The sequence below is a fragment of the Heterodontus francisci genome, chromosome 22 (genome assembly GCF_036365525.1).
Source record: "Heterodontus francisci isolate sHetFra1 chromosome 22, sHetFra1.hap1, whole genome shotgun sequence".
Taxonomy (NCBI): Eukaryota; Metazoa; Chordata; class Chondrichthyes; order Heterodontiformes; family Heterodontidae; genus Heterodontus; species Heterodontus francisci.
The window spans coordinates 60,628,227-60,652,969 of NC_090392.1; the positions used below are offsets into that span (position 1 = coordinate 60,628,227).

General features: G+C 43.2%; 1 protein-coding gene across 12 annotated transcripts in view; it reads right to left on the minus strand.

The window, feature by feature from the left end:
- The window catches only part of gramd1ba (GRAM domain containing 1Ba), a 590,058-nt gene that overhangs the window by 284,475 nt on the left and 280,840 nt on the right, over positions 1 to 24,743 (minus strand). The window contains exon 1 of one of the 12 annotated variants that reach the window (XM_068053899.1): positions 3,560 to 3,638. The exons of the other annotated variants lie outside the window; for them this stretch is intronic. The gene's annotated coding sequence lies outside the window, so the exon portion shown is untranslated. Of the gene's footprint in view, positions 1 to 3,559; positions 3,639 to 24,743 lie in introns of those variants that run through there. 12 annotated transcript variants of the gene reach the window in all.

Here is a 24,743-nt window from a genome sequence, read left to right on the forward strand (position 1 = left end):
AATCTAAACATCACCCCCTTAACATTCAATGGCATTATGATCGCTGAATCCCCCACTATCAACATCCTGGCGGTTACCATTGACCAGAAACTGAACTGGACTAGCAATATAAATACTAAAATAAAAGCAAAATACTGCGGATGCTGGAAATCTGAAATAAAAACAAGAAATGCTGGAACCACTCAGCAGGTCTGGCAGCATCTGTGGAAAGAGAAGCAGAGTTAACGTTTCGGGTCAGTGACCCTTCCTCGGTTCCGAAGAAGGGTCACTGACCCGAAACGTTAACTCTGCTTCTCTTTCCACAGATGCTGCCAGACCTGCTGAGTGGTTCCAGCATTTCTTGTTTTTATTATAGCAATATAAATACCGTGGCTACAAGAGCAGGTCAGAGGCTAGGAATCCTGCGGCGAGTAACTCACCTCCTGACTCCCCAAGCTTGTCCACCATCTACAAGGCACAAGTCAGGAGTGTGAAGAAGCTCGACACCATCCAGGACAAAGCAGCCCACTTGATTGGCACCCCATCCACACATTCACTCCCTCCACCACCGATGCAGAGTGGCAGCAGGGTGTACCATCTACAAGATGCACTGCAGCAACACACCAAGGCTCCTTAGACAGCACCTTCCAAACCCTTAACTTCTACCACCTAGAAGGACAAGGGCAGCAGATGCATGGGAACACCACCTGCAAGTTCCCGTCCAAACCACACACCATCCTGACTTGGAACTATATCGCCATTCCTTCACTATCGTTGGGTCAAACTCCTGAAACTCCCTTCCTAGCAGCACTGTGGGTGTATGTACCCCACATGGGCTGCAGCGGTTCAGGAAGGTGGCCCACCACCTTTTCAGGGGCAATTAGGGATGGGAAACAGATGCTGCCCCAGTCAGCGACGCCCAGATCCCATGAATGAATTTTTAAAATCCTGTGTTGGTTTCTAAAACTTTCCATTCTTCTGGCATATGATTAATCTTTGCAGCATTGTATGCCTTTTCTTTCAACTTGATACCATCCTTAACTTCCAATGTTAGCCAGGAATGATGCATCCTTCTTGTAAAGAATTCTTTTCTCAATGGAATATATCGTTGTTGAGAGTTATGAAATATCTCCTTAAATGTCTGCCACTGCTTACGTACAGTCTTACCTATTTTCCCAGTCCACTTTAGCCAATTCTGTCTTCATACCCTTGTAATTGCCTTCATTTAAGTTTAAGACACTAATTTCAGACCCAAACTTCTCACCCTCAAACTGAAGGTGAAATTCTATCATTTTATGATCACTCTTGCCGAGAGGATCCTTTACTATGAGGTCACTAATTAATCCTGTCTCATTATATATTATCAGGTCTAAAATAGCCTGCTCCTGGGATTAGTTCCAGAAAGGGCGGCACAGTGGCGCAGTGGTTAGCACCGCAGCCTCACAGCTCCAGGGACCCGGGTTCGATTCCAGGTGCTGCCTGTGTGGAGTTTGCAAGTTCTCCCTGTGTCTGCGTGGGTTTTCTCCGGGTGCTCCGGTTTCCTCCCACAAGCCAAAAGACTTGCAGGTTGATAGGTAAATTGGCCATTATAAATTGTCACTAGTATAGGTAGGTGGTAGGGAAATATAGGGACAGGTGGGGATGTTTGGTAGGAATATGGGATTAGTGTAGGATTAGTATAAATGGGTGGTTGATGTTCGGCACAGACTCGGTGGGCCGAAGGGCCTGTTTCAGTGCTGTATCTCTAATCTAATGGAGTGTTCTAAGAAACTATCCCGAATACACTCTATGAACACATCCTCCTGCTACCTTTGCCAATTTGATTACTCCAATGTGTATGAAGATTAAAATCACCCACAACTATTGCAGTACCTTTGCTACAAGCCCCCATTTATTTCTTGATTTATACTCCGTCCTACAGTGTAGTTACTGTTCAGGAGCTGATAAAATACTCTGACCAGTGACTTATTTCCTTTGCTATTTCTTATCTCCACCCAAGCTGATTCTATAGCTTGATCTTCTGAGCCTAGATCATTTCGCATTACTGTACGGATGCCATCATTTATTAGCAGAATGACTCCACCTCCTTTTCCTTTCTTCCTAACCTTCCGAAATGTCAGATACCCTTGAATATTTAGTTCCCAGCCTTAGTCACCGTGCAACCACATCTCAGAAATAAATGGGTACATGATAGCCATTACAATTTGTGTTAACAGTTCATCCATCTTGTTTTGAATGCTGCGTGCATTCAGATAAAGAGCCTTTAATTCTGTCTTATTGCCATTTTCCCCTACTCTGACCTTATTTGCTGGTGCATTTTTATGTTTATGCTCTGTCCCTTCCTATCACACACTGGTTATCATGACCTATATTGCTACCCTGCACTATTACCTTGTCCTTTCTTGTTATCTTACTAAGTTTCCCCTCACCTGAACCCATCCTCCCCCCACCCCCAGCCCCCCTATTTTGTTTAAAGCCCTCTTTACAGGCCTAGTTATACAATTCGCCAGGACACTGGTCCCAACTCGGTTCAGCAGAAGCCATCTCAACGGTACAGCTCCCTCTTTCCCCAATACTGGTGTCAGTGCTCTATGAATCAAAACCCGTTTCTCCACACCAATCTTTGAGTCACGCATTCAGCTCTCCATTCTTATTTACCCTTTGCCCATTTGCTTATGGCTCACGTAGTAATTCAGAGATTATTACCTGTGTGGTTCTGCTTTTTAATTTGGCCACTTGCTGCTCAGACCTTAGCCGAACCTCTTTCTTAATCCGACCTATATCGCTGGTACCCACATAGACCGTGACAACTGGATCCTTCCCCTCCCAGTCCATGCTCCTCTCCAGTCCTGAGGAGATGTCCATAATCCTGGCACCGTGCAGGCAACAGAGCTTTCGGGACTCTCACTCTCAGCTGCAGAGAACAGTATCTATCTCCCTAACTATACTGTCCCCTACTACATTCCTTTTACTCCCCCCACTTGAATGGCCCCCTGCACCACAGTGCTGTGGTTAATTTGCTTATCTTCCCTGCAGTGCCTTCTCTTTCACACAAACTGCAAGAACGTCAAACCTTTGGAGAAATGCAAGGACCGAGGCTCCTCCATTGATACCTTCTGGATCCCCATACTTAGCTCACTCATAGTCACGCCCTCCTGTCCCTGAGAACAGGCCAAATCTTAAGTACCTAGCCTAAGGGGTGTGACTGACTCCTGGAACATAGTGTCCAGGTAACTTTCCCCCTCCCTGATGCATTGCAGTGTCTGAATCTCGGACTCCAGCACATCAATTCTGAGACAAAGTTCCTCGAGCTGCAGACACTTATTGCAGATGTGGATGCAGTGGATCAGACAGGTGTCTACCGGCTCCCACAGCTGCAACACATTACTTGCCCTGCCATCTCTACCGTGTTTTATTTAACTAATTAGGTTTCAAGTTTAGAAATATCACTGATAATTTGTAGTTATATTAAGGAATTTAACTGGTTAAGCTACAAATTTAATTCAATATTTATATCTCCTCAGTAAGAGTTTAAACTATTGCACTGGTTTAGAAAGGAAAGAAAAAGCTTGAAACTCACCAAACTGTTCAACTAATTAATGCCTCTGGGCTTCAGCTCTTGGGTCTCACTGTTGCCAGCTCCCTCTCTTGGATCGCGGTTTGTTCTGTTAAAGACCAGAACAGCACCTCCTCCCTCACTGTACCAAACTCCCACACTTATCAAATTTCTGAGTTAAGTACTCTGCTGCACAGCACTCAGCCGAGCAGAACTTCATGCTACTTCGTACCTAGGTCCTAAGCTCTGGAATTACCTCCCTAAATTCTCCGTCTCTCTATCTCTCTTTCTTCCTTTAAGACACTCCTTTAGACCTACTTCTTTGACCAAGCTTTTAGCCATCTGCTCTAAAATATATTTTATCTGGCTCAGTATAAAATTTTGCTTTATAACACTCCTTTCAAGTGCTTTGGAACATTTTATTATGTTAAAGACACAATATAAATACAAATTATTGTATATATAATATGCATATATTAAAATCTTACATCTACACACATGTCCAATAAATTTTTTAAAAAATTCCTAGGTCCTTACTTCCAATGGAAACTGTTTACCACACTAGCTGTAATTATACCCTCCTGCCAATGGATGCACAGCAGCGCCATCACTGACAGGAGAGTATAATTGCAATGTGTTGCATTTACAAACACAGTCACCATTTCATAAATGTAAATAGTAATTTTAATGGAAATATAAAGACAGAATGCATGACTATCAAAAGGTGATGGAGTCACAGCCATGTATCCTGGTTAAATTACATTTCCCTCCTTTCAACAGCACTTCAATTAAAAAGACCGTAGGAGATCAACTAGCAATATATCGAAAATCTTGCATCGAATAGAGTAAAAAAGGTGAAAATACATCTTATTCAGACTGGGAATTATTGGCACAGATTTACAAACAGTTGATTTTCATCACTTGAATTGGGTCATGTCGATCAATTCCAGACACTTGACAGATACATGGGTAAATGGCTGGTAAATACTAACCTCACTGCAGCAGACGTCAATTTATTATAAATAACTTGTTCAACAAAAATAATCAGCAAAAACACTTCTCCATGGACCAGCCTACCATGAACACACTGTTGCTGCTGAACTCAAGATGGGATGGAAAAAAGAATGGAACATTCTGCTCTTTGGCCTCTGTACCTTACCAGTGTTTTAATAAAACAGGCCCATCCATATCTAAAGTCTCCCAACTGGCCCAAATTCAGATATTCTATAAAGTAACTAGAGTTTGGCCTACTTTAGATCACAAAGTTTGCAACATAGGTCAGGGTTCACCAACCTAGAGAACAAGAGAAACTAACTTACAAATGGGGAAACGGAAAATTTAAGATGCACTTTGAGAAAGTTATGTGGTTGGTTTCAGACAATTACACCGAATTTCTATTGCCTTGGTTTTTGATAAACATTCTTTAGAATATTTCAACATTTTATTTTACTATTTAAAAATCTATATATATTGGTGAAAATCTTGGATTTTAAGCCATAGGCATTTGTTACTGTTTCTAAGCAATGCAAACAAAGCATTTCTATATGATGAATTAAAATTTATGACAAGTACATCCTTTTTTTTTTGAAAAACAAACCTGACAAGGAAATGTACTGAGCAAAAAAAAAATGCAGGTGGATTTCAATCAGCCACTCATCGACAGCAGAGTTAGATTACACAATTTGAAAATTTTGAACCTGAGGAATGCACTTAGTAGCTGGAAAAAGAACATTTGGTGCAATTTCTCCCAAACCAGTAGCATTATTTTTACAAACCTAGAAGTGGCAGTTTAAGGCTGATTACCTGCCTTGCAAATTCTTTATTGCTCATAGACAATTTAATATAAACTACTCTAATAGATAAATCAGAGACCTGCCACAATATGATAATAACAGGCACACTTGGGGAAACAGAAACAATCTTTACAGCTGGAGAAAAACAACTGGCACAATGGTGTCGGTTCTGGGTTTTATGGGACATTTATTTTACTTAGCAAATGTAAATCCCTGGAGTCAAGCGATAGCCTTCTCATTTGCTGAGTTTAAGGTGATTAGTCCGTGACTCTGACTTTGTAGAGGGACATTCCTCGGTAATGTGCAGCATTGTTTGTGTCGCTCCACAAATGCATAAGGGGTTCATGCTGAGGGACGTACTAAAGCTTGGGGCAGCCGCCACAAAGGCTCAATGGGGAAAGACCACTGTTTAAAGTCCACCCGCCATAGTGAACTGAGGGGCTGGACCTATGGGAAACTCCTCGGGCTGTATACACCAAATATGGGTTTGCAATAAAATGTACATGGCATGTAAAATGGAATGGAAGGGTTGTGAGACAACTCACTCCTGTATTGAAGAAAACTGATTTCTTTTGCATTTTCTGAAATGTCAACTTGGTGCTGTTTTGAACCGTTTGTAATTTTTTTCTTTTACAGATTTTTATGATTAAACTATATTTTTGAAAAAAAAATCAGGGGTTTGTACTGAGGCCCCAGCAGTGGAGGTTGGCTGCGCAGAGGCCCTGACTTGTCCTGAACCTGTTCGGCAAGGACCACTCTCGCTGTGGTAGTTCAAAGCCTGCCATTTGACAGATGTGATTTGTCCCAAATAACTTGTTAGTGACTTCCCATGTTTCCCATTCCTTGATCCAAAGGATGTCTGCTGGTGAATCTTGCTCAGGAAGGTTGCTCCATTTGGGGTGCCAAGATGGAAGGCGGGCAGTAGGTGGATTGAACATGTCATTATGGAGTGGTAAGTGAGGTGCAGCACGAATGGTTTGAACCAGCTTGTGGGTTTTCCTCAGTCGACAGATGTGTGGGGGAGTGATGTGTGCAAGGACAGGAAGCCACGGGAGGGGTGTTGAGCGGAGGGTTCCAGTTATGATGTACATTGCTGCATTCAATAAAGATGTGTGTATGATGACCAATGCCAGACAGGTATACAGTACTCTGCTGCTGAGTATGATAGGGCAAGCACTGAGACCCAGAGTGTTGTGGCAGCAGCGTCCCACATAGAAACAGCAAGCTTGGTTAATAGAATAAAAGCAAAATACTGCAGATGTTGGAAATCTGAAATAAAGCCAAAAAGTGCTGGAAATACTCAGCAAGTCTGGTAGCATCTGTGGAGAGAGAAGCAAAGTTAACGCTTCAGGTCAGTGACCTTTCATCAGAACTGGCAAAGGTTAGAAATGTAATAGGCTTTAAGCAAATAAAGTGGGCGTGGGGCAAAAGAGAACAAATGGGAAGGTGTTGATAGGATAGAGATCACAGAGAATAACTGACAAGGAGGTCATGTGGCAAAGGCAAAGACAAAGAGTGTGTTAATGGTGTGGTGAAATATAAAGCATTAATGCAGAGAGGGTGTTAAATGGCAGAATAATGAAAGCCCTAGCCAAAAGCAAAACATGAAATAAAAAGTGGGCAGGCACATGGTAAAAAAAAGCGTAATGATGTAACAAACTAAAATAAAATGAAATAAAAAAAACCAAGTAAAACTAAAAAAAAGGGCGCCAGTCACACTGAAATTATTGAACTCAATGTTCAGTCCGATAGGCTGTAGCGTGCCTAATCGGTAATTGAGGTGCTGTTCCTCGAGCTTGCGTTGATGTGCACTGGAACACTGCAGCAAGCCCAGGACAGATTTGTGGGCATGAGAGGAGAGGGGTGTGTTGAAATGTCAGGCGACCAGAAGCTCGGGGTCGTGTTTTAGGACTGAGCGGAGGTGTTCCGCAAAGTGGCCGCCCAATCTGCATTTGGTCTCCCCAATGTAGAGCAGACCGCACAGTGAGCAGCGAATACAGTATACTAAATTGAAAGAAGTACAAGTAAATCGCTGCTTCACCTGAAAGGAGTGTTTGGGGCCTTGGATAGTGAGGAGACAGGAGGTAAAAGGGCAGGTATTACACCTCCTGCGATTGCATTGGAAGATGCTGTGGGAAGGGGACGAGGCGTCGGGGGTAATGGAGGAGTGGACTAGAGCGTTGCGGAGGGAACGATCCCTGCGGAATGTTAACAGGGGAGGGGAGGAGAAGATGTGTTTGGTAGTGGCATCACACTGGACGTGGCAGAAAAGGCGGAGAATGATCCTTTGGATGTGGAGGCTCATTGCGGGACTATGAGGTTGGAATCTGGTCCCTCAACAGCCCGCTTCTAACTCCTTTCTAAAATCCACAAACAGAACTGTCCTGAGAGACCTATTGTTTCAGCCTGTTCCTGCCCCCTGAACGTATTTCTCCCTATCTTGACACTATCTTTTCTTTCCTGGTCCAGTCTCTTCCCACCTACATCCGTGACTCTTCTGACGCCCTATGTCATTTTGATAATTTTCAGTTTCCTGGCCCCAACTGCTTCCTCTTCACTATGGACGTCCAATCTCTCTGCACCTCCATCCCCCACCAGGACGGTTTGAGGGATCTCCACTTCTTCCTTGAACAGAGGCCCAACCAGTCCCCATCCACCATCATCCTCCTCCGTCTGAATGAACTTGTTCTCACATTGAACAACTTCCCCTTCAACTCCATTCACTTCCTTCAAGTAAAAGGTGTTGCTAGGGGTACCCGCATGTGTCCTAGTAATGGTTGTCTTTTTGTGGGATGTGTCAAACATTCCTGGTTCCAGTCCTACTCAGGCTCCCTCCCCCAACTCTTTCTCCGGTACGTTGATGACTGTATCGGTGCAGTTTCCCACTGCCGCCTCGAACTGGAAAAATTTATCAACCTTGCTTCCAATTTCCACCCTTCCCTCACCTTTACATGGTCCATCTCCGACACTTCTCTTCCCTTCCTCGACTTCTCTGTTTTCTCTGTTGACATCTCGGGGCTAGGCTGTCTACTAATATTCATTATAAGCCCACCAACTCCCACAGCTACCTCGACGACACTTCTTCACACCCTGTCTCCTGTAAGAACTCCATTCTATTCTCCCAGTTTCTCCGTCACCGACGCATCTCCTCTTATGTCTTCCTTTTTCCCCAATCGAGAATTCCCACCCACTATGGTTGACAGAGCCCTCAACCGTGTCCGGCCCATTTCTTGGGCCTCTACCCTCACCCCTTCCCCTCCCTCCCAGAACCACAACAGGATTCCCCTTGTCCTCGCTTTCCACCACTAACCTCCACATCCAAAGGATCATCCTCCGCCATTTCTACCACGTCCAGCGTGATTCCACTACCAAACACATCTTCCCATCCCGTCAGCTCTGAAGGGATTGTTCCCTCCGTGACACCCTGGTCCACTCCTCCATTACCCCCAACACCTCGTCCCCTTTCCACGGCACCTTCCCATGCAATCGCAGGAGGAGTAATACCTGCCCTTTTACCTCCTCTCTCCTAACTATCCATGCCCCAAACACTCCTTTCAGGTGAAACAGCGATTTACTTGTACTTCTTTCAATTAGTATACTGTATTCGCTGCTCACAATGTGGTCTCCTCTACATTGGAGAGAACAAATGCAGATTGGGCGGCCGCTTTGCGAAATACCTCCGCTCGGTCCGAAAGCATGACCCCGAGCTTCTAGTTGCTTGCCATTTCAACACACCCCTCTCCTCTCATGCCCACATATCTGTCCTGGGTTTGCTGCAGTGTTCCAGTGAACATCAACACAAGCTCGATTAGGCACGCTACAGCCTGCCGGACTGAACATTGAGTTCAATCATTTCAGAGCATGACAGGCTTTGTAGTTATTTTTTCCTTTTATTTTATTTTAGTTTATTTCACCATTCATTTTTTTTACCATGTGCCTGCCCACTTTTTCCTTTATATTTGTGCTTTGGGCCAGGGCTGTTCATTTTTCTGTCCATTAACACCCTCTCTGCACTAACACTTTGTCTTTCAGCACACCATTAACATACCATTTGCCTTTGCTCCATGACCTTCTGGTCAGTTATTCTCTGTGTCCCTGTCCTATCAACACCTTCCCTTTTGTTATCTCTTGCCCCACCCCCACTTTATTTGCTTAAAACCTTTTCTAACATTTGCCAGTTCTGTTGAAAGGTCACTGACCTGAAATGTTAACTTTGCTTCTGTCTCCGCAGATGCTGCCAGACCTGCTGAGTATTTCCATCATTTCTTGTTTTTATTTATGCCTGTCTTCAGGTTCTTTTAGAAGCCATTTTTAATGTAGGTGGTAAGTGCCAGAACTTGATCACATTAGCTGTGCCCCTTACAGAAACCGGTTTGGTCGACATAAAGGATGTTCTCTACTTCCGGAGTGAAGGGGGACATGTAAACATTATAAGTTTCAAGCTGCTAAGAATCAGAAGATTAACTACAGGAGTTAAAACTGCTGACACTAACAGCAATTAACCAAAATAACTCCAGACAACTGTTGACCACAAGGGAGATATCTGGGAGGAATAACGGGAACAAAAAGTAGACATAACTGCTTCAAGGGTCAGGGACACAAAAATAGATGAGGAAAACACGATGTTGAGAAAGGCACCAAGTGGAACAACGGTCACTGCTATATCAGCAAAATATGGGTAAACTGTCAAAAAGCTATATTAGTAATATGGGCAGAGCCCAAGTGTACATTTTTTTAGCTGTGATTGGAGAAGTTTAAAGAAATGCATCGTAATCAATGTAACGCAAAGGATAAATATCACATGAATCTTTGTATCGGTGGAGAAGTCTCCTGGCTTGACCAGTAGAGATTGTCTCCCCACCGGTGTAAAAATAAAGACTGCTTGGTGATTGCACCACAGACCTGAGGTGTCGAGTGATCATTTCAGTCATTCCACCTAAAAAATGGGCGTAGTCGGCAGGATACAGACGGACGGAGGACACGGATCGGAGAAAGCTGAGTCACCGTGTGAGTACATTTAAATTACCACAGTAAGTTAGGATGAGGTAGAAACCGTTCTGTGTCTGCCAGCTGAGTATCCAAACCTGCAAGTCTGGTCAGACGCCAACCAGTTAAAGGTATTGGGCGAAACATTCACAGTTGTATAGAGTAATAGTATATAACAAGTGTTTGGTATTAGTTGCAAGTAACTGTGCCGCCCCGGGAGGGAGCGTAATAGAGAAGTACTGCTGACAATGACTAACCCAATAGGTTTAAGGATGGACGTGGATAAGAAGGGAAATATGGAGCTCGATTGGGGACCGGAGGGGTCCCTGGTAAGGTACTTAGGTGATAAAAACTAGAAAGTAATTGCAAAAATGATTAAACAAGGTTGGAAACCAAATGATCCACCAGCCGAGCAAAGAGTGCGATGGAACGCAGAAAAGAAACAAAAAGAAGAAAAAGCATTCATATTGATAATACACGCATCTGAGAATGTTTGGCTCCGCCCTTTGGAGAGAAGCAAAGAAATGAACCCTGCTGCAGCTTGGACATTATTACATTTTAAATTGACTATAATTGGACAAATTAACCCATTGGGCTCAGGGGCAGAGCCACAATGGATTCTTTGTGTTTTTTTAAGCAGGTTCCAAGGCCACATGAGAACTGAGGCCACAGAAAGAGATCCAGTAGCTTTAAGAAGTTAAGAACATAACATAGTTAAGAACATAACTGCAGACAACAAATGTCACAGAATCTTTATCTGTGAGATGAAGTGCTTGAGAAGGAGACATATTTGCAACCACTCATGTCTTTAGTGTAAAAAAAAACATGCAATACCACCAAGTCTGGGCATAGGAAATTGGAATCGATAAACAAAATTAAATTGATATGAGTGGATATTTAAAGCTCTCAAAGGGAAATTTATCTGACATTTAAGGGGAGAATCAAAGTTTTAGAAAACAAAAAAAAACAGTCTAGGTGGTTCCTAAGTATAAAAAAACAGTTTCTTTTGGGGAGATATTAAATGGAACATTAATAAAACCTGTCACTCCAGCAACACTTGTTATTTGAATTTGGAATAATTTAAAATGTCGAAAATCCAATGTAATTTAGCAGGTTACTTTTAAGAAATTAAAATGTCATTTTAGAGGGAAAAAACATGTAAAATATAGTAATGCCTGGAATCAAATGGGAATATTTGATTTCTGTTTTAAGGAATTATGAGTATTGGACTGTAAAGTTTATCCAGGGCTCAAAATGGAATAGAATTATAATTAATGGGAATTGGCAATTAGATCTGGCTGATTCAAGAGCTAATAAAGGAATTCTGGGAATAAACAATGGTGAAATTAGAATTCAAACCGTTAAATTAATATAATGTAGATTTTCCAAGAAGCCTAGAACTTTCCAGTGAAAGTTGGAGATATGAGTTTTTAAGAGAGCTAGATTTGAAAGTCTGGCCATATCCCGAGATATCAGGACCCTGCAGGGGGAGGCAACTGAAACATCTCAGACAGACACCACCAACTCCGCCCGACATTTTGATCTTTTGATAAGATCACCTGAGAATTGAGAATGTGTAGCATGATATCGTGATACCGGTGTAAGTGTGAAGATTTGCTCCTAGGTGAATAGGACCCTACGAGGTAATAATGACCAGCGATACCTGTGCCTGTGTGGACATCAGAGGTAAAGGATGCTGGAAATACTGGACGCAGCTGAAACGTGTAACTGACTGATTTTGTTTTGCAGAATTTAATCACGGCTGACCAGTGACGACTGGAAGGCTCATTATATCTTACAGAATGTTATCCACAATACTGACGCTCCTGGGACTGGGAACTGGCGAAGGCTCAACCCGCCAAGTGACAACCAGATCATACCATAATAGCTCAAAAGATCTCAAGACCATAGGGATCAACGAACAGAACACTGACACCAAGGACACAATTAACGAACCAGCAGCCACAAATGACTGATCTCCCTTGCATTGCCTTAACTGCAGGGCTGGAAAATGGACTGGTATTATTTACGGAAGGTGAACAATTGTGTGATAACGTAAAGCACGAAATTGTACCAGTCAGAGTTAACCTTCCCATGTTACGGTTGCCTGAATATTGTAAAAAGTTTACGCATTTAGTACGGTTATACAGAAATCTGATGAATGTTATGATAAAACAAGCAGTTGATGCCACTGGTGCCACGCACTTTAGGGGGCATGCCGCATTCCATCTTAACAAAAGTAGTATAGTTAATGACGTATTGACCGGGGTAAATACAGGGACTTCCCTGATAAATACGCTCGACATACAGATGGTACAATCGGAGATGGAATGGTTAAAGGTGGTGTTACATGAGACTGATGAAGAGAAGTAACGAAGTTGCTCAGATAGGGACGATAGTAGGGCAGCAAACAGCCACAAATTTGCTCCAAGGTATACAAGTTATAGAAAGCCATGCGGATACAATTAATCAATCAAACGATAGGGAATACCAGGACGCTAAGGACGGGGTCAAACGGGAATTGTGCCATGCCTATCGTCAATGGGCAACGGGTCAATTACAGCACAGTTTGGCACAGATACAGCAAGGAGAGGTTCCGGACTGGATTAACAGCTCATACCTCCACAATCTAGCCCAAGGTCCCGGTTTAATAGATGCCTGTACCCTCAAAGGAATGACCAGGGTCTATCTGATGGTCCAAGAATGCACAGTGGATGCCACGCAGATGGTGGGGATAGTACTTATGATCCCTGTAGTCACGCAAAATGTGCACCCATATCCCCAATATCGGGTTGAAAATATTGGCCTGATCCAGGGTACTACCCCATCGATGCGTATGCTCTCCGAAAGAATGGGACAATAAGGGGAGCATCGTTGAGTGGGTGCCGCCGAAAGGGAAGTCTTACCATATGTCCACACCCTGTGGGTACGGGTACAAAGGATGAATGTGGTTACAACAAAACCGAAGGCTGCATGCTAGAAATATTGCATGTAGACTACCACTATACCCGTTCGGCATATAGGGGTCAAAGAGAGTATTGTGCCACCACCACCGAAGCTGAGTACCAATACACAGGCCTCACCTGTAACATCACCATGCCAAACTTTTGCTTTCAGCCATGCGTCCCTGTCACCATCGGTCATGCCCAAATGGTATATGTAAAACTAAGTGATCAGGTTACCGTCAATGTCACAGACCAGCTTGGGGAAGACCTAAATCAGTATGAGGAACCCATAGCAGCACCAATTCCCCACTTATGCGAAAGCTTGCAGAACATCAGGCAGGGCGTACAAAGGGTAATAAAACAATATCATGTGCTAAGGCAAGAGCTCACAGATATAGGATCCAACATAGAAACTGACCCGCGAGCACAAGCATGCTATGAGCATAAATGGAGCTGGGGAATGAACGTTTACATCCACCCATGGATTCGGATAATATCCCGTGTATTAGTTGTGATACAGCTTATTCTCGTGCTAGCATGAACAATTACTGCATGTGGAACGTGTAAAAGACAAGAAAATAAGCGAAAGGCAAGGATTATGTGACAAGAGCAGCAGAGGTCACTATCCGGGAACTTAGTGATTATGTAAAAGGCAGCGCCGGGTCCCCCAAAGCAAGTGACTGATCACCACAGTGGGGCAGGGGACACGCGGGGAGCAGGAGTAGGACAGGGGGAAAATGTAGAGTCGAGTTGTTAATAACTGGTTAACTTGGGCTTGTGCCAAATACCAAAAAGGGGGGGGACTGAAGGGGGACATTTAAATATTATAAGTTTCAAGCTGCTAAGAATCAGAAGATTAACTATAGGAGTTAAAACTGCTGACACTAACAGCAATTAATCAAAATAACTCTAGACAACTGTTGACCACTAGGGAGACATTTGGGAGGAATAACGGGAACAAAAAGTAGGCATGACTGCTTCAAGGATCAGGGATGCAAAAATAGATGAGGAAACCATGTTGAGAAAGGCACCAAGTGGAACAACGGTCACGGCTATATCAGCAAAATATGGGTAAACTGTCAAGAAGCTATATTAGTAATATGGGCGGAGCCCAAGTGTACGTGCTTTAGCTGTGATTGCAGAAGTTTAAAGAAATGGATCGTAATCAATGTAACGTGAAGGATAAATATCACATGAATCTTTGTATCGGTGGAGAAGTCTCCTGGCTTGACCAGCAGAGATTGTCTCCCCACCGGTGTAAAAATAAAGACTGCTTGGCAATTGAACCACAGACCTGAGGTGTCTAGTGATCATTTCAGTCATTCCATCTAACAGGAGATATGCGCTGCAGGATAAGAAGCTCAAAGATCTTAAAGGACACAGAAAGTAGTGAAATCAGTCGATAGCTGGCCACCAGTGAGAGATCTTTTTCGGGTTTTAGAATGACAATGATTTTTACCATATGCCACACCTTCGGGAATGAGATTCAGCTGACGATTCTTGTGTAGAACTGAGTCAGCCTGGCACGAGCACAGAGGCCAAGTTATTTCAAGAATTTTGGTGCAATGTTGTCATATCTCGCTGCTTTGCCACATTTCAGACCCCATAATGCTTTCTCCAGTTCTGTGATCTTTAAGGGATGAGTTTTGCCTTGTCCTGCACGTTGCTGGCATTGTTTCTTCAGTTCATTATAGATAATGCATTTTGTTTTCTTTTCCAGTGGTCTCCTCGCTGGAGCAGATAACTAGCAACTTGGTTAAGGGTGACTGATGGGCAATTTAGTACAGGTGATTTCTGGGCTGCTACAAGGTGGTGCATCAGGCTGCAGCACTTACAACTGGAATGAATGAAAGTGAGCCCTACTGTCATTTCCCCCCATCTGGCCAGGTGTGCAGCATTGAGAGACTCAATGAGGTGGTCTGCTATATCAGGGTCACCAGATGATTCATATTTCTTTAGGAGTGCTGCGCTCTCTGCATCAAGGCATGGGATGTAGATGGGTTGGTAGCCACGAGGGATGGTTATACAAGTAGCTTTGTGAATGGTATCACAAAAGCGCTTATATAATTCTTCCACAGGTATATTATGGATAGGTATAGCTACAATGATGTGGTCCAAGGTCTCGCTATATTTTCGCCAATCTGCTTTACAGAAGTTCCATCGCATCTTCCTTGCACTTTTGACGACTGGAAGGCAAAGGCCAATGCAAATGAGCAATGGTCTGCATTGACTATGTATAAAGTCATCCAGGACTATGCACTGTGCTGGTTGAGGGTGACCACCAAGGGAACTGACCCAGTACAGATCAGGTGAATATTCCTGACCCCATCTGGCTGAACAGAACATTCCCTGTTGCTTGGGGTAGTGTATCAGGGTGAGGTCGTTACTGGAGGCCCACTCTAGAAGTTGTTCACCATTTCTGTCTGGTACTGAGTAACAGCTGTTAGTTTGGTGACTGTTGAAATCTCCCACTTAGGTGGCTGGGTGAGGCAGTATTGGCAGAACTTACTGTTCCCAGCTGGCACTTGGAGGCTTGTACACGTTTGCAATATGGAAACCGGAGACCCAAATTGTGTCTCAGAATGTGGTTGATGACAGAGCAGCTGCATCGGCAATGCCAGATCGGACATTGGTGGCATAGCCGTGTTTAGCATGAGGGGAGCAGCGCATTAGGTCAAAGCCTTTGATGCAAAGCATCTGGCAATAAAATAGTCCATTGGCATAACATGACTTTTTGCATATAGTTTAGTTTAGAGATACAGCACTGAAACAGGCCCTTCGGCCCACCGAGTCTGTGCCGACCATCAACCACCCATTTATATTAATCCTACACTAATCCTACACTAATCCCATATTCCTACCACATCCCCACCTGTCCCTATATTTCCCTACCACCTACCTATACTAGGGGCATTTTATAATGGCCAATTTACCTACCAACCTGCAAGTCTTTTGGCTTGTGGGAGGAAACCGGAGCACCCGGAGAAAACCCACGCAGACACAGGGAGAACTTGCATACTCCACACAGGCAGTACCCAGAATTGAACCCGGGTCGCTGGAGCTGTGAGGATGCGGTGCTAACCACTGCGCCACTGTGCCGCCCCAGATCTTCACAGATACCATAGTTTTCATTACGACAAATTTATCAAATTCTCAACTTTAAGGAGTTAGTAATACTTGCCAAAATACACCATTAACATCTATCAAACATCCAAAAATAACTGACAATTTATATTAGTGTTCAGACCAGAAAGTATAAAGTCGATAATATGTAGCAACCAAGTCCAAAATAGTAATGCGACAAAGGACAAGGGGAGCAATATCATTCTAACATCATCACTTCCAAGTCACCCAGCCTTTCTCTAAGATTCATTACCCTCTGATTGACCTCATGTTACAGCAATTAGGCCTTGGATCCTTAAAAGAGCCCTGCTCTGCTGACTGTGTTGAATACCTGAGTGAGATCTACAAAAGTAAGGTAAAGGGGTTTATTCTGTTCTCTACACTCTCTTGTTGCTGGCATATGGAGAAGATCATGTCCACAGTAGATTTGCTGGCACAGAAACAGCACTGTGCTTCTGGGTACACTCGGTTTGCAAGAAAATGGAATCTTTTAACTATGACCCTAGCAAAGGCCTTCCCTGTGTATGGGCAACTTATAGCTACCAGGAAAAGTAGTTCAATAATTTCCATCTTCACTGTTTGCAGCACATTATGGGTATATCACAAATGCGGCTGTCCTCTCAAATGCAGAGCTCCCAAGTGCGTTGGCACAAATCAAACAGAGGTGGCTTCGGTGGATTGGACACGTCTGCGGGATGGAAAAGGTTTGCATACCCAAAGGTCTTCTGTGTGGTGAGGTAGCTGGGGCCAGGTGATTAGTGGGGCACCCAAAGCTCCGCTTCAAGGATGCTTGCAAGTGTGACATGAAGGCCCTAAATGTCAACTATAGAACCAGGGAGTCAGCAGTTGGCGAAAGAGGGAACTGGCGACACATCCTGCGGACTGGTGTGTACTATCATGATCACCAGTTGCTACAGCAGCTTAGCAACAGCCGCCAATGTCAAAAACAACTCACAGTGTCACTTGGCAGCTTGATGTCCAGCATTTGTAGCAGAATCTGCCTCTCAAGGATTGCCCTTCACAGCTTTCAGCAAAGGTGCACCAAGAGAAGGCATCCCACCTAAATGGATTGTTTGCTGTGGGTCCATCATCTTTCGTAAATGAAAGGATGCCAGCCAACCAACCGTAAAAGGAACAGATTAGTTCACACAAAACTGTTCCTTAACAGCAAAGTAATTTATTGTTTACTGCTCTCCATATATCATAGAATGGTTACAACATTCCGTGCCAGCTCTCTGCAAGAACGACTCAGCGAGTCCCACTCCCCTACCTTTTCCCTATAGCCCTGGAGTTTTTTTTTCTCTTCAAATAATTATCCAATTATCTTTTGAAAGCCACGATTGAATCTGCCTCCACCTTATTCCCAGGCAGTGCATTTCAGATCCTAAGCATTTGCTGCATTAAAAAGTTTTTCCATTCTGAAATTCTAGTGTTCAACATTTTTGATAGATATTTATTACATAATAAATGTGTTGAAAATTTAATAATGGCATAAAAACAAATATAATGAAGGGTAGCATGTGTTAACAAGCTCTGCAACACAGCAATAAAAGCAAAATACTGTGGATGCTTGAAATCTAAAATATAAAACAGAAAATGCTGAAAATACTCAACAGGTCTGGCAGCATCTGTGAAGAGAGACGCAGACTTGATGTTTCGAGTCAGATCTGACTTAAATGTCCTGCTCATGTTTAAAATATTCCCAAAGATAGCACATTTGACAATGCAGCACACCCTCAGAATTGTACTGAAGTGTCACCCTAAATTATGAGTAACCATTTTAAATAAATCTGTTCGATTCTATTTCAGTCTGAATAATTATTAACTTTGGAACCACCTTTGTTTTTTTTTATATCTCTATTGACCCTTTTCTTACTTTATTCAAGGTCCACAAACTATTTTTCATGCATTCTTCAAACAGCTGCAAGGAGGAATGTAACAGCAGCCCAGATAACTCACCTTTGATTTGTTTTTCCTTAGTCCCTGTGCAGAATTGCATGACCTCTGCTTGCTCTCTCCCTCTGAGTAAACCTGAAAACAGCACCATGGTATCTTTGACTGACTGGGCTCCAGTGGTGCAGCACTATATTCCTATTTGAAGATTTGGATTTGAATATCAGTCGCTAGCATGGTGACGGATTACTGATAAATGCACTGGTGCATGGTAAAACAAAATCCTGAATTCCTCTCAATGAATGAGTTGCGTTATCAGAGGGACTTCGTTATACTAGTAACATTTGGTCTCAGGTGGGAAATTTAACATGAAATTCTCGCATGGGAAAGTGCAACAGCAACTGGCAACAGGGTTAAAGCAAGGCTTAAAATTTAACTAAATCATATTTTGCATTACAATTTATGTGGGACTTTTTCCAACAATCTAACAGCCTGCTCTTTTATTCTTCAGACCATTCCATTTTCCCCTTATCTTTCTGTTCTCTCTCTCTAGGGCAAAAAATTCCCTTTGCATAATAGAACTTTTATCAATGTTTCCAGTAATTGAATGATTAAGCAGCAAGGCCTGGCTTCCTGTTTACTGACACCATTCAATGCAAATGCCCCAGGAATTGTTTCCATGGTGACTAATGGGCTGTAGATTCAAGACAGGAATATTCAAACATGCATTCTTAAAGTGTTTCTTTCTCATTTTCTCTAAACAAAGGTTACATTTGATTCTCAAATTATTCAATTGTCTTCTGTTTTTAAAGGAACACCAAAACACTCATGAATCTGTTCAGTTAAGTTCTTAATGATCTGACTGAAAATGCCAACCATCAAGAGCTTTAGACAGGCTGGGTTCCAATAAAGAGTAGGAAGACATGCAACAAAGGCAGCCTCAATCTGCACCAGATTTTTTTCTTTGCATAGTACAGAGCAGACACTTTCCATCTGGTTACAGTTACACATGAATCAGAAGACCAGACATCAGCAGTGTTGCAAGAGACAATTAGAACAGGGGACAGACAAAGTCGATGGTGGCGAAGCTTATAAAAATGATAATTCAGGACAAACCTAATAGTCACTTGGGCAAATGCGGGTTAATTAGGGAAAGGCAGCATAGATTTGTGAATGGCAAATCATGTTTAACTAACTTGCCTAACTATCTGGAGTTTTTTGATGAGGTGACAGTGAAGGTTCATCAGGGCACTGCTGTTGACGTGGTGTACATGGACTTGCAAAAAGCATTTGATGAAGTGCCACACAACAGACTTGTGAGCAAAGTTATAGCTCATGGAATAAAATGGACAGGAGCAACATGGAGACGAAATTGGCTGAGTGACAGGAAACAGAGAGAAGTGGTTAATGGATGTTATTCGGACTGTAAGAAGGCTTGTAGTGGAGTTCCCCAGGGGTCTGTGTTAGGACCCTTGCTGTTCCTTATATAAAAAATGACCTAGACCTTGGTGTACAGGGCACAATTTCAAAATTTGCAGATGATACAAAACTTGGAAACATTGTAAACTGTTTGGAGAATAGTGTAGAACTTCAAAAGGACATAGACAGGTTGGTGGAATGGGCAGACATCTGCAGATGAAATTTAACGTGGAGAAGTGTGAAGTGATTCATTTTGGTAGAAAAAACACCTTGAGACAATATAAAACAGAGGGTGCAATTCTAAAAGGGGTGCAGGAACAGAGGGACTTGGGTGTATATGTACATAAATCATTAAAGGTGGCAAGACAGGTTAAGAGGTTGCTTAATAGAGCATACAGTATCCTCGGCTTCATTAATAGGGGCATAGAGTACAAAAGCAAGTAAGTTACATTAAACTTGTATAGAACACTGGTTCGGCCTCAACTGGAATAATATCCAGTTCTGGGTGACACACTTTAGGAAAGATGTGATGGCATTGAAGAGAATGCAGAAAAGTTTCATGAGAATGATTCCAGGGTTGAGGAACTTCAGTTATGTGGATAGATTGGAGAAGTTGGGACTGTTTTCTTTGGAGAATAGAATGTTGAGAGGAGATTTGAAAGAGGTATCGTGAGGAGTCTGGACAGGGTAGATCGGGAAAAACTGTTCCCATTGGCAGAGGGATCAAGAATAAGAGGGCACAAATTTAAGGTAATTGGCAAAAGAAGCAATAGCAACATAAGCAAAAACTTTTTCACACATTGGATAGGATCTGGAATGCATTGCCTGAGAGTTTGGTGGAGGCAGATTTAATCAAGAGAATTGGATTGTTATCTGAAAAGGAAGAATGTGCAGGACTACGGTGAGAAGGCCAGGGAGTGGCACTAGGTAAACTGCTCTTTCGGCGAGCTGGCACAGACAAGCTGGGCTGAATGGCCTCCTTCCACGCTGTAACAATTCTGTGAGTACTGGGGTTGCCAATGCTGCATTTTTGTCCTGTAGTCTCCAGAAATTAAAGATTAATCTCCAAAACACTGCTGTAAGAAACCTGGGAAGACAATTAAAAACCATAGGGCATTCAAAAAAACTGATTTTTTTTTTTACTTTCTTAGAACAGCTTTGTCTATGAGTTATAAAAATATTAGAGACAGGGTGGAGGAGAATAGTCTGTCTGACTGACTGTCTGGGATCAGCTAATTGGGCAACAACTGTCTCTTCACTTCCCAATTGGTGTGGGAGGTTAATGCATTGTAAGGATGACCAATGGTGGAAGCGGGAGGTCATCTGATGAAACCTCCTAGAGTGCCAAACCTCCAACTACAGTCAACCATCCTACTGGAGAGATAAGAGGAGATGTATATGGAATGTTAAAATAATATTGACTCAGCATTCTCTCTTCCCAGTCAGGTCATGTGCACCCCAAGATTTGAGCACATAATATCGGCTGACACTTCGGTGCAGTACTGAATGTGCTGCATTATCGGAGGTGCCGTCTTTTGGATGAGCCACTAAACTTCAGGTAGATGTAAAAGATCACATGGCACTATTTGACGAAGAGCAAAGAATTCGCCTGGTATCTTGGTCAATATTTATCCTCAATCAACACCAACAAAAATAGATTAACTGGCCATTAACCTTGCTGCTTGTGATATCTTGCTGTGCACAAATTACATATGAATTAGGAGCAGCAGTAGGCCACTCGGCCCCTCAAGCCTGCTCCATCATTCAATAAGATCATGACTGATCTGATTGTAACCTCAACTCCACATTCCCACCTGTCCCCAATAATCTTTCACTACCTTATCAAGAATCTATCTACCTCTGCCTTAAAAATATTCAAAGCCTCTGCTTCCACCGCCTTTTGAGGAAGACAGTTCCAAAGACTCATGAACATCAGAGAAAAAAATTCTCATCTCTGTTTACAATGGGCGGCCCCTTATTTTTAAACAGTGACCCCTTGTTCTAGATTCTCCCACAAGAGGAAACATCCATTCCACATCCACCCTGTCAAGACCCCTCAGAATCAGAATCAAGTCGGCACTTCTAAACTCTAGCGGATACAAGTCTAGTCTATCCAACCTTTCCTCATGAGACAACCCACTTATTCTAGGTATTAGTCTAGTAATTTGACCAAAGCCTTTGACCTCGTCAGCAGACGTGGTCTCTTCAGACTACTAGAAAAGATCGGATGTCCACCAAAGCTACTAAGTATCATCACCTCATTCCATGACAATATGAAAGGCACAATTCAACATGGTGGCTCCTCATCAGAGCCCTTTCCTATCCTGAGTGGTGTGAAACAGGGCTGTGTTCTCGCACCCACACTTTTTGGGATTTTCTTCTCCCTGCTGCTTTCACATGCGTTCAAATCCTCTGAAGAAGGAATTTTCCTCCACACAAGATCAGGGGGCAGGTTGTTCAACCTTGCCCGTCTAAGAGCGAAGTCCAAAGTACGGAAAGTCCTCATCAGAGAACTCCTCTTTGCTGACGATGCTGCTTTAACATCTCACACTGAAGAATGCCTGCAGAGTCTCATCGACAGGTTTGCGTCTGCCTGCAATGAATTTGGCCTAACCATCAGCCTCAAGAAAACGAACATCATGGGGCAGGATGTCAGAAATGCTCCATCCATCAATATTGGCGACCACGCTCTGGAAGTGGTTCAAGAGTTCACCTACCTAGGCTCAACTATCACCAGTAACCTGTCTCTAGATGCAGAAATCAACAAGCGCATGGGTAAGGCTTCCACTGCTATGTCCAGACTGGCCAAGAGAGTGTGGGAAAATGGCGCACTGACACGGAACACAAAAGTCCGAGTGTATCAGGCCTGTGTCCTCAGTACCTTGCTCTACGGCAGCGAGGCCTGGACAACGTATGCCAGCCAAGAGCGACGTCTCAATTCATTCCATCTTCGCTGCCTTCGGAGAATACTTGGCATCAGGTGGCAGGACTATATCTCCAACACAGAAGTCCTTGAAGCGGCCAACATCCCCAGCTTATACACACTACTGAGTCAGCGGCGCTTGAGATGGCTTGGCCATGTGAGCCGCATGGAAGATGGCAGGATCCCCAAAGACACATTGTACAGCGAGCTCGCCACTGGTATCAGACCCACCGGCCGTCCATGTCTCCGTTATAAAGACGTCTGCAAACGCGACATGAAATCGTGTGACATTGATCACAAGTCGTGGGAGTCAGTTGCCAGCATTCGCCAGAGCTGGCGGGCAGCCATAAAGACAGGGCTAAATTGTGGCGAGTCGAAGAGACTTAGTAGTTGGCAGGAAAAAAGACAGAGGCGCAAGGGGAGAGCCAACTGTGCAACAGCCCCAACAAACAAATTTCTCTGCAGCACCTGTGGAAGAGCCTGTCACTCCAGAATTGGCCTTTATAGCCACTCCAGGCGCTGCTTCACAAACCACTGACCACCTCCAGGCGCGTATCCATTGTCTCTCGAGATAAGGAGGCCCAAAAGAAAAAGAAAGTCTAGTAAGCCTTCTCTGAACTGCTTCCAACATACAACAAACTGCTTTACATCCTTCCTTAAATAAGGCGGCCAATACTGTACTCCAGATGTGGTCTCACCAATGCCCTGTATAACTGAAGCATAACCTACCTACTTTTGTATTCAATTCCTCTCGGTAAAATTCTATTACCTTTCCTAATTACTTGCTGAACCTGCATACTAACCTTTCGCGATTCATGCACTAGGACACCCAGATCCCTCTGCATCTCAGAGCTCTGCAATCTCTCACCATTTAGATAATATGCTTCTTTTTTATTATTCCTGCCAAAATGGACAATCTCACATTTTCCCACATTATACTCCATTTGCCAGATCTTTGCCCACTCACTTAACTATCTATATCCCTTTGCAGCCACCTTATGTCCTCTTCACAACTTAGTTTCCTACCTAGCTTTGTGTCATCAGCAAATTTAGCAACCATACCTTCAGTCCCTTCATCCAAGTCATTTATATAAATTGTAAACAGTTTGGGCCCCAGCTCAGATCCCTGCGGCATACCACTCGTTACATCTTGCCAACCAGAAAATGACCCATTTATTCCGACTCTCCGTTTCATGTTTGCTAATGCATCATCACACTAGCCACTTCTTTTAAGGCCCTAGGATGAAGTCCAGGATCCAGGGACTTGTCAGTCTGCAGCTCCACAAATTTGCTCAGTACCACTTCCCTGGTGATTGTAATTTTGAGTTCCTCCCACCCTTCCATTTCCTGATTTATAGCTATTTCTGGGATGTTACTTGTATCCTCTATGGTGAAGACCGATGCAAAATACCTGTTCAATTCATCTGCCATCTCCTTATTTTCCCTTATTAATTTCCCAGACTCACTTTCTATCGGACCAATGCTCACTTTGTTAACTTTTTTATTGACCACCTCATGCACTTACTTAACAACGACAATACTTCAAAAGCAACCCATTGGCAGTGTAGTGCTTTGAAGTATCCTGATAACATGAAAGTTACCATGTAAACCCTTCTTGCTTTGCATATCATTCTACTTATGTTGACAATAAGAAGTCAAAGCACAGCCACCCTCTGCAAAACTCCAATCTGCAGAGAACAATATAACCTTGCTGAATCCAACAGTTCAGATGTCATTGCACAAAGAAATCTCAACTCTAAGGTCGTTCTAACTTCAGGGCCAACTGTGAGGAAGCGTCCGCACGATTGAATCAATGGACTTCCTACCACATTAAATTTGAATGGTATAGAAAGAGATGAGCAAATATTCCCTTGAACATGAGACTAATGAACGATCATCTATGGAAAGCAACTTATTGTGTTTCCATAATAAAAGGTGTGTTAAGTATGTTGTGCATTCAGAGTAAAACTAACATGAGGTCTTAACTTGGAGCAGCCATGTTGGTAACTTTATTTACACCGCCCAGCAGAGAGGCAGTATACAAAAGATATAATACAATCAGCCAGTTTAATACAGTACACCACACTCCCTCCCCATTTAATTTATTTTGACATTAATGGTGCTTG